This window comes from Chrysochloris asiatica, unplaced genomic scaffold (genome assembly GCF_000296735.1).
Source record: "Chrysochloris asiatica unplaced genomic scaffold, ChrAsi1.0 scaffold00008, whole genome shotgun sequence".
NCBI classification, from domain to species: Eukaryota; Metazoa; Chordata; class Mammalia; order Afrosoricida; family Chrysochloridae; genus Chrysochloris; species Chrysochloris asiatica.
The window spans coordinates 35,142,535-35,149,276 of record NW_006408526.1 but is presented as its reverse complement, the minus strand read 5'-3'; the positions used below and the strand labels follow the sequence as shown (position 1 = coordinate 35,149,276).

The 6,742-nt window shown below is 40.4% G+C and overlaps 1 pseudogene; it reads right to left on the bottom strand.

The window, feature by feature from the left end:
* Positions 1-6,469: 6,469 nt before the first annotated feature.
* Positions 6,470-6,742, bottom strand: part of LOC102817316 — a 1,154-nt pseudogene continuing 881 nt past the window's right edge.

Sequence of the window (6,742 nt, the reverse complement as noted above, 5' to 3'; positions counted from 1 at the left end):
TGGAGAGATGGAGTAGCTGGGGACTTTAGACCCAGAGAGGGAGAGGGTCTGTAAGCTGACAACCAGGGAGTAGGCTTGTGGGGTATACCCTCTGGTTGGTTGATGATGCATGGAGGGGAGTAACCATGGCAATGATACGATATAAGATAGGATGAATGTAAAGCTAATGTTCTCCCATGTAAACTATCACACAATTCACAATAGAACAGTTTTAAAAAAATCAAGTTTGGCGTGATTGCAATGTATTTGATGAGAATAAAATAGCTTATAATAATAATAAAAAAAGCAAGGGATGAAGAGTGATAGGGTAAGAGAGATGCCAGTATACATGGAGATCTCCAAGGACCCAGAAGCAGAAACTTTGGAGACAAGGGCTTTCCTTGGGAACAACACAGAGAGAGCCTTCCCCTAAAGCTGATACACTGAATTTGAACATCTAACCTCTTAAACTGTGAGAAAATACAATGCTGTGTGTTAAAGCCATGCGCTCGAGGTACTTCTATTATAGAAGCACTAATAACTAAGGCATAGTTTCTAATCTTTGGCTATTACAAGCATTGCCACAACAAATAATTATGTATTATTATGTAAACTTCTGCCAAGTACAAATGCTAACTCAAAGAGTAATAGCATTCATAACTTGGGTAGATATTGCTAAGTTGTTCTACTTTGCTAGTCCATAATCAATGTAATGGAGTCCTGGTGTGGTACCATAGGCTAAAGCACTGGACACCGGAAACCCTATACAGGGTCATTGTGAGTGGAACGGAGTTGACAACACTTCAAACAAAATCAGCGTAATATGGTTCCTACAACCTTTACAACAGAAGATTTTTATCAATTTATAAATCTAACAGGAAAGAAAGGTTATCTCAGTGTAGACTTAATCTGTTGCTACGTGCCATCTAGTTGGTTCTGACCCATAGTGACCCTCTATAGGGTTTTCAAAGAGTGACTGGGGATCTTGTGGTTAGCAGTTCAGTGCTTATCCTACAGCAACACACAAGGACATTTATCGTATTATGAGTGAAGTTAAGCATTATTTCACACACGTGTTATTGTTGTTGTTAAGTGCTAAGTGCCATGGTGTTGGTTTCAACTCATAGTGACCCTGCAAAGGGTTTCCAAGGAGCGGCTCGTGGATTTGAACTGCCAACCTTGTGGTTAGCAGTCCAGTGTTTATCCTACAGTGTCACAGCAGGACATAGAGTTTATATTTTCCTTTCTGTAAAATTATGTGTATTCTTTGTCCATTTTCCATGGGTTTTTAGTCTCATTTAAAAAATCAAATTCTAGAAATTCTTTATATAATAGGGAGTTCAGCTCTTTGTGATTGGAGTTGGAAACATTTTCTTCTTACCTTGTTGGGAAAAGAACAATTTGGAAGCAGTTTAGATATTGTGAAATGAAATCTAAACTCTGGTAGTATAGTGGTTTACAAGTCGGACTGCTAACCTCAAGGTCATCAGTTCGAAACTATCAGCTAGTCCATGGGAGAAAGATGAGACTTTCTGCTCTGGTAAAGATTTACAGCCTCAGAAACCCTATACAGGGTCACTATGAATCAGAACCGACTCCATGGCCCATATCCACCAATCACCACCAAGTATTTTCACAATTTTGGTTTGAATTAAGTATATTTGTTGATTATAGTAATTAGTGTTCATGAATACACTGCTTTAATTTAACATATTATCTAGCACATAACAGTCTGAAATCAGTAATAATAGTATCTCAGAATGGCAATATAATTTTGAAGTTTATCTTCAAACTCATAGCTATAGAGACAATATATCTACCATTATAGAATTACTGTAAGGAGCTCTGGTAGTGTAGTGGTTATGAATCGGGCTGCGAGCCACAAGCTCAGCAGTTTGAAACTACCAGTGGCTCCACAGGAGAAAGATGAGGCGTTCTGCTCCCATAAAGATTTACAGCCTTGGAAACCCTGTACAGTGTCGCTATGAGTCGGAACTGACTCCACGGCACACATCAACCACAACAACATAGAATTATTGTAAGACTTAGATACTAAATACATGGAACACTTGGAGGTGCTCATATGCTGACATGGGCGGCACTCAATAAATAGGAGCTATTACTAATACCTTTATGAAAGTCAAAAGCTGAGTCAAAATTACTTTAACCTTAAGAAGAAAAGGGGTCTTTTGATTTTTCTTTGAAAATTAGAAATAATTCATATTAATATTTACTGTGGCGCTGTAGGAGTCCTGGTGTGGCGCTGTGGGTTAATGTGTCAGACTGCAAAGCTATTTGAACTACAAGGTTGGCGGGTCAAGCTCACCAGCTGCTCCTGGGAAACCCTATACAGAGTCGCTACAGGTCAGAACTGACTTAACGGCACTTAGCAAAAACAACATGACGTTGTAGGATCAGCACAGGACTGTGAACCACAAAGTCAGCAGTACAAACCCATCAGTTGCTCCTGGGAAATCTTACACAGGGTGGCTATGAATCAGCACTTAATGACAGGTGCCCTGGTGGCACTGTAGGATAAGCACTGGACTGCTAACCACAAGCTCAGTAGTTCAAATCCATCAGCAGCACTCCAGGAGGAAGATGAGGCTCTCTGCTCCTATAAAGATTTCCAGGCTCGATGTTCCTTGAAATCGACTCCATGACAGTGGGTTTGATTTTGAGTTTTGAGGCACTACGATGGAGCCCTGGTGGTGCAGTGGTTTAGCACTCAGTTGCTTACAGAAAGGTTGGTGGTTTGAACCTACTGGCTGCTCTATAGGAAAATAAGATGTGGTAGTTTCCTTCTATAAACACTGTTGTTGTTAAGTGCCACTGAGTTGCATCCGACTCATAGCAAGCCAGTATAGGCTGGTGAGTTTGAACCACCCTTGCTGTCACGTGCTTATCCTACAGCACCATACCAGGACTACCCTGTAAACGTTACAGCCTCGGAAACCCTAAGGAGCAGTTCTACCCTGTCCTGTATACAGTGTTGTTCTGAGGCAGAATACTCTTAATGGCAACAGGTTTTGATGGGGGAGGTACTACAAATGTTTATAGGTATTAACTCATTTAATCCTCTCAATGAACCCCAAGTATTAAATATTAATATTAGTCTTATTTTACAGATAGAAAGCTGCACAAAAATTCAATAAACTTGCCCAAGGGGGGAACAGTGCACTCTGGCTGCAAAGTCCATGGACTTTAGCTAAGCTCTGATGGTAGTGGTGGTAGTGGTCGTGTGCCATCAAGTAGGTGGTTCCGACTTACAGCGACCCTATCTATATAGGGTTTCCAAGGCTGTAGGTTTTTACAGGAGCAGAGAGCCTCATCTTTCTTTCACAAAGCTGCTGGTAGTTTTGAACTGCTGACCTTATGGTTAGCAGCCCATCTTATAACCACTCTATTAACCATGGCTAGACCAGCCGCTCCTCGGAAACCCTATCCAGGGTCGCTATGGGTCAGAACCAACTCAATGGTACTTAACAGCAACAACAACAACAACACTGGCTCGTTTTTGGACTCCTGGTATGGTGTTGTAGGATAATCATTGGACTGTGAACCTCCAGCCTGGAAGTTTAAACCCACCAGCAGCTCCTTGGAAACCCTATACAGAGTCGCTATGAGATGGAACCAACTACACAGCACTTAACAACAACTGGCCCTTTACCATTATTTCAACTTCTTAATTTTTTAATTTCTGAGTAACTGTACAAGCTTAAATAATTTTATAAGTAAGCTTAAGGATTCAATAATTCCTTGAAATCAAGGTATCCTTAGATTTTTAAGTTCTCCTACTTAAACAGAAGCTTATATTGGATATCATGCTACCTTTGCAGAGACAACTACCAGTATACCACTTACTGCTAGGTGTGGAATAAAGATTCCTGGAGGCACAAAGAATTACGCACATGGTTGGCTGGTGGTCTGAGCTCACCCAAAGGCTCTGTATGAGAAAAGACTTGATGATCGGCTTCCGTAGAGATTATAGTCAAAGAAGGAAAGAAGGGCTAGGAAAGGAGGAGGATTGGAAATGGGAAATACAAGAGAAGTGGGATAAGTGATATTCTATCTTGGGAACTGCAATCAATGACATGAAACAAAATGTATCTGAATTGTTGAATGGAAAACTGATTTGCTCTCTAAACCTTTACCTAATTCACAACATAAATTAAAAACAACAACAAAAGATTTTAGCCAAGTAAACCCTAAGGGGAGAGAAAACCCAATCCCTATGGAGTTGTTCTGCCACGTGGGGTTGCTATGAGCAGAAATTGAGATAGCATAACCTGACAACGGGCTTTGGATGACTGAGTCCTTTACTTAAAAAGTTCTAATAATAGCTAACATTTGAGAACCAGGTATTATTTTAATCACCATTTATATATTTTTAATTTCTACAACAACACTGAGGTACTTTATCATTTCCATTTTATAAATGGGGAAACTGAGGTCATGAAGGTTTAAATTACTTAATCTAGTTCAGCAAATTGCAGCTGGCTTATACAAGGGGGTGTCAAAAAGTTTATGAAAAAAATGGTGTTAAAAAACAATGGAATTTCCCACAAAGTTTTTGAAGTTCCTTCATAAATATACACATATATATTTGGAAATACAGAACTTTATTTAGAAACTATATAAAGTAGAAAAACAACAACAACAACAAAAAACCCTGTTAAGAAAGACCCGGTGGATAACGGGTCCCCAAAACCTGGAATTTCAGAGCAACAAAAGTCTAAAAGGCCACCAAAGACAAATAGCACCACTGTCATTTGACCAATGGCTAATTACTTGTATTTTTTTTTTTCTTTTGGCATTGTTAATCACTGTTGTCCTCTGAATTCCACACAGAGCATGAACTTCCCAACAATTTTATCATAAAATACCTTGCTTTCTACACACATTATATGACTAGCTAGCTACCACCAGAAACAAATCGATGTAAACACATCAGAGGCTGAACAATTTCAGTAGTGGGTGACACACATTTTGCAGAATTCTGCCAAACAAAAGGGCCGAATAGGCCATGGGCAAAAATGTAAATGAGTTAAAGGAATGAAATATTTTTAAATATTAATAATTAAGTCAAACATGGTACTGCATTTTCTGCAAAAGACAATTCACATTTAGTAACATGCTAACAAACTGTATCTCCAAAGAGATTAGTGCCCTGGCAAAGCATTCTGATAACAGTGGAGAGCTGGGGGCAGCAGGCACCAAGACCACCGAGCCTGCAGAGCCCAAAGTTTGTAAGGGCCTTCACTGACCACTTCCTTTCTCAGAGGTGCAGAAAGAACTTGCAGCAGCATCACCTGTCTGCTGTCCTTCCACTCTAAGCAGAAAGCTTTAAGGAGCCAACAGAGAGGAGTTCCCAGTGGGCAAGGGGAACAGAGAAGAGACACATGCTAAATGTAAACTTCAAAGGCAGCAAAACAGGACACATCCCCATTCAATTCCCACATATATGAGCAAGTCCCCAAGAACAGCTGTTAGATTGAAAAACTGGACACAACTTATTTAAACAAACAAATAAATAAATAAATAAATAAACCACCCACACAATACATAGAAATTTGGGGGATAATCGAGAAAATCATGAGGGAAAAATGCTCACTGAAAATCAAGCTCTTCAACTTAAACATCTCAGGGCTGAAATACACTCTTCTCTTGATGCGGGCAACAAGGCCTCTTGATTTTGTTTTTAGCAGGGATGCAATTGGTCAGTAACACAAAATGATTTTACAGAGAAACCCTTTCCTACTAGGCCAGTGTCTAGGCCTCCAAGAAGTCAAGCAGCCCTAACAAAACCTAGCAATGTTGCTGTTGTTAAGTACTGTGGAGTCGGTTCCGACTCATAGTGGCCTTGCACAGGGTTTCCGAGGCTGTAAATCTTTAGGGGAGCAGAACGCCTCATCTTTCTCCCGTGGAACCACTGGTAGTTTCGAACTGCTGACCTTGGGGTTAGCAGCCCGACTCGTAACCACTACGCTACCAGAGCTCCTTAACAAGACCTAGCAATAGCAGGTTCCAAAAAAAGGATCCAAGGTCTGGCCCTTCCTTCCCAAACAATATCAAACACACAAAATCTGTCACATTACACTTGGTATTTTGAAATACGGAAGCATATTTTAAATACTCCTATGGCATTTATTTATTAAAAGTTCTCTGCCAAGATTTCACATTAGCTTAAAATTTCATTCAGTCTTTCCATTTCTCTGTGGACACTTCTCCAGCAACCACATGGTGAGCCCCATGGTCAGTCAGCCTCTGTGTTCTTCAACTCAATGCTAATACTGTTCTGCCACACAATAAAAGCTCCTAAACTCAAACTCATGGAAAAAGGAGTGAGATTTCTGCAAAGTGCACTTTAAAAAGAGGTACTTTTTGCTTATGAAAAGAAACTAGTGAGTCCTCTACGAATCATAAAAGGGAGTATTTTATATATGATTTGGAGTGATGGATTCAGATGGTGCTCTGCTGGTCCAGGCTGTTAATACTCTTCTTGTTCCTCCTGTGGGTCCCCTTCATCAGGTATCACAAAACCTTCATCTGTGGCATCAAGAATATCCACAATCCTCTGCAATACAGGGTCATTTCCCCCCTCATTCTCCTGGCAAATTAATTCAATATTCAATGTAGAAACGTCTCTCCTTCTCCAGGCCTTCAACGGTAAGCTTCAATACACTGACCTGCTGCATCAACTCGGCTGCTTCATCATCCCCATTGCCTACATCAGGATTCCTTCTCACCAAACCCGGGCCAG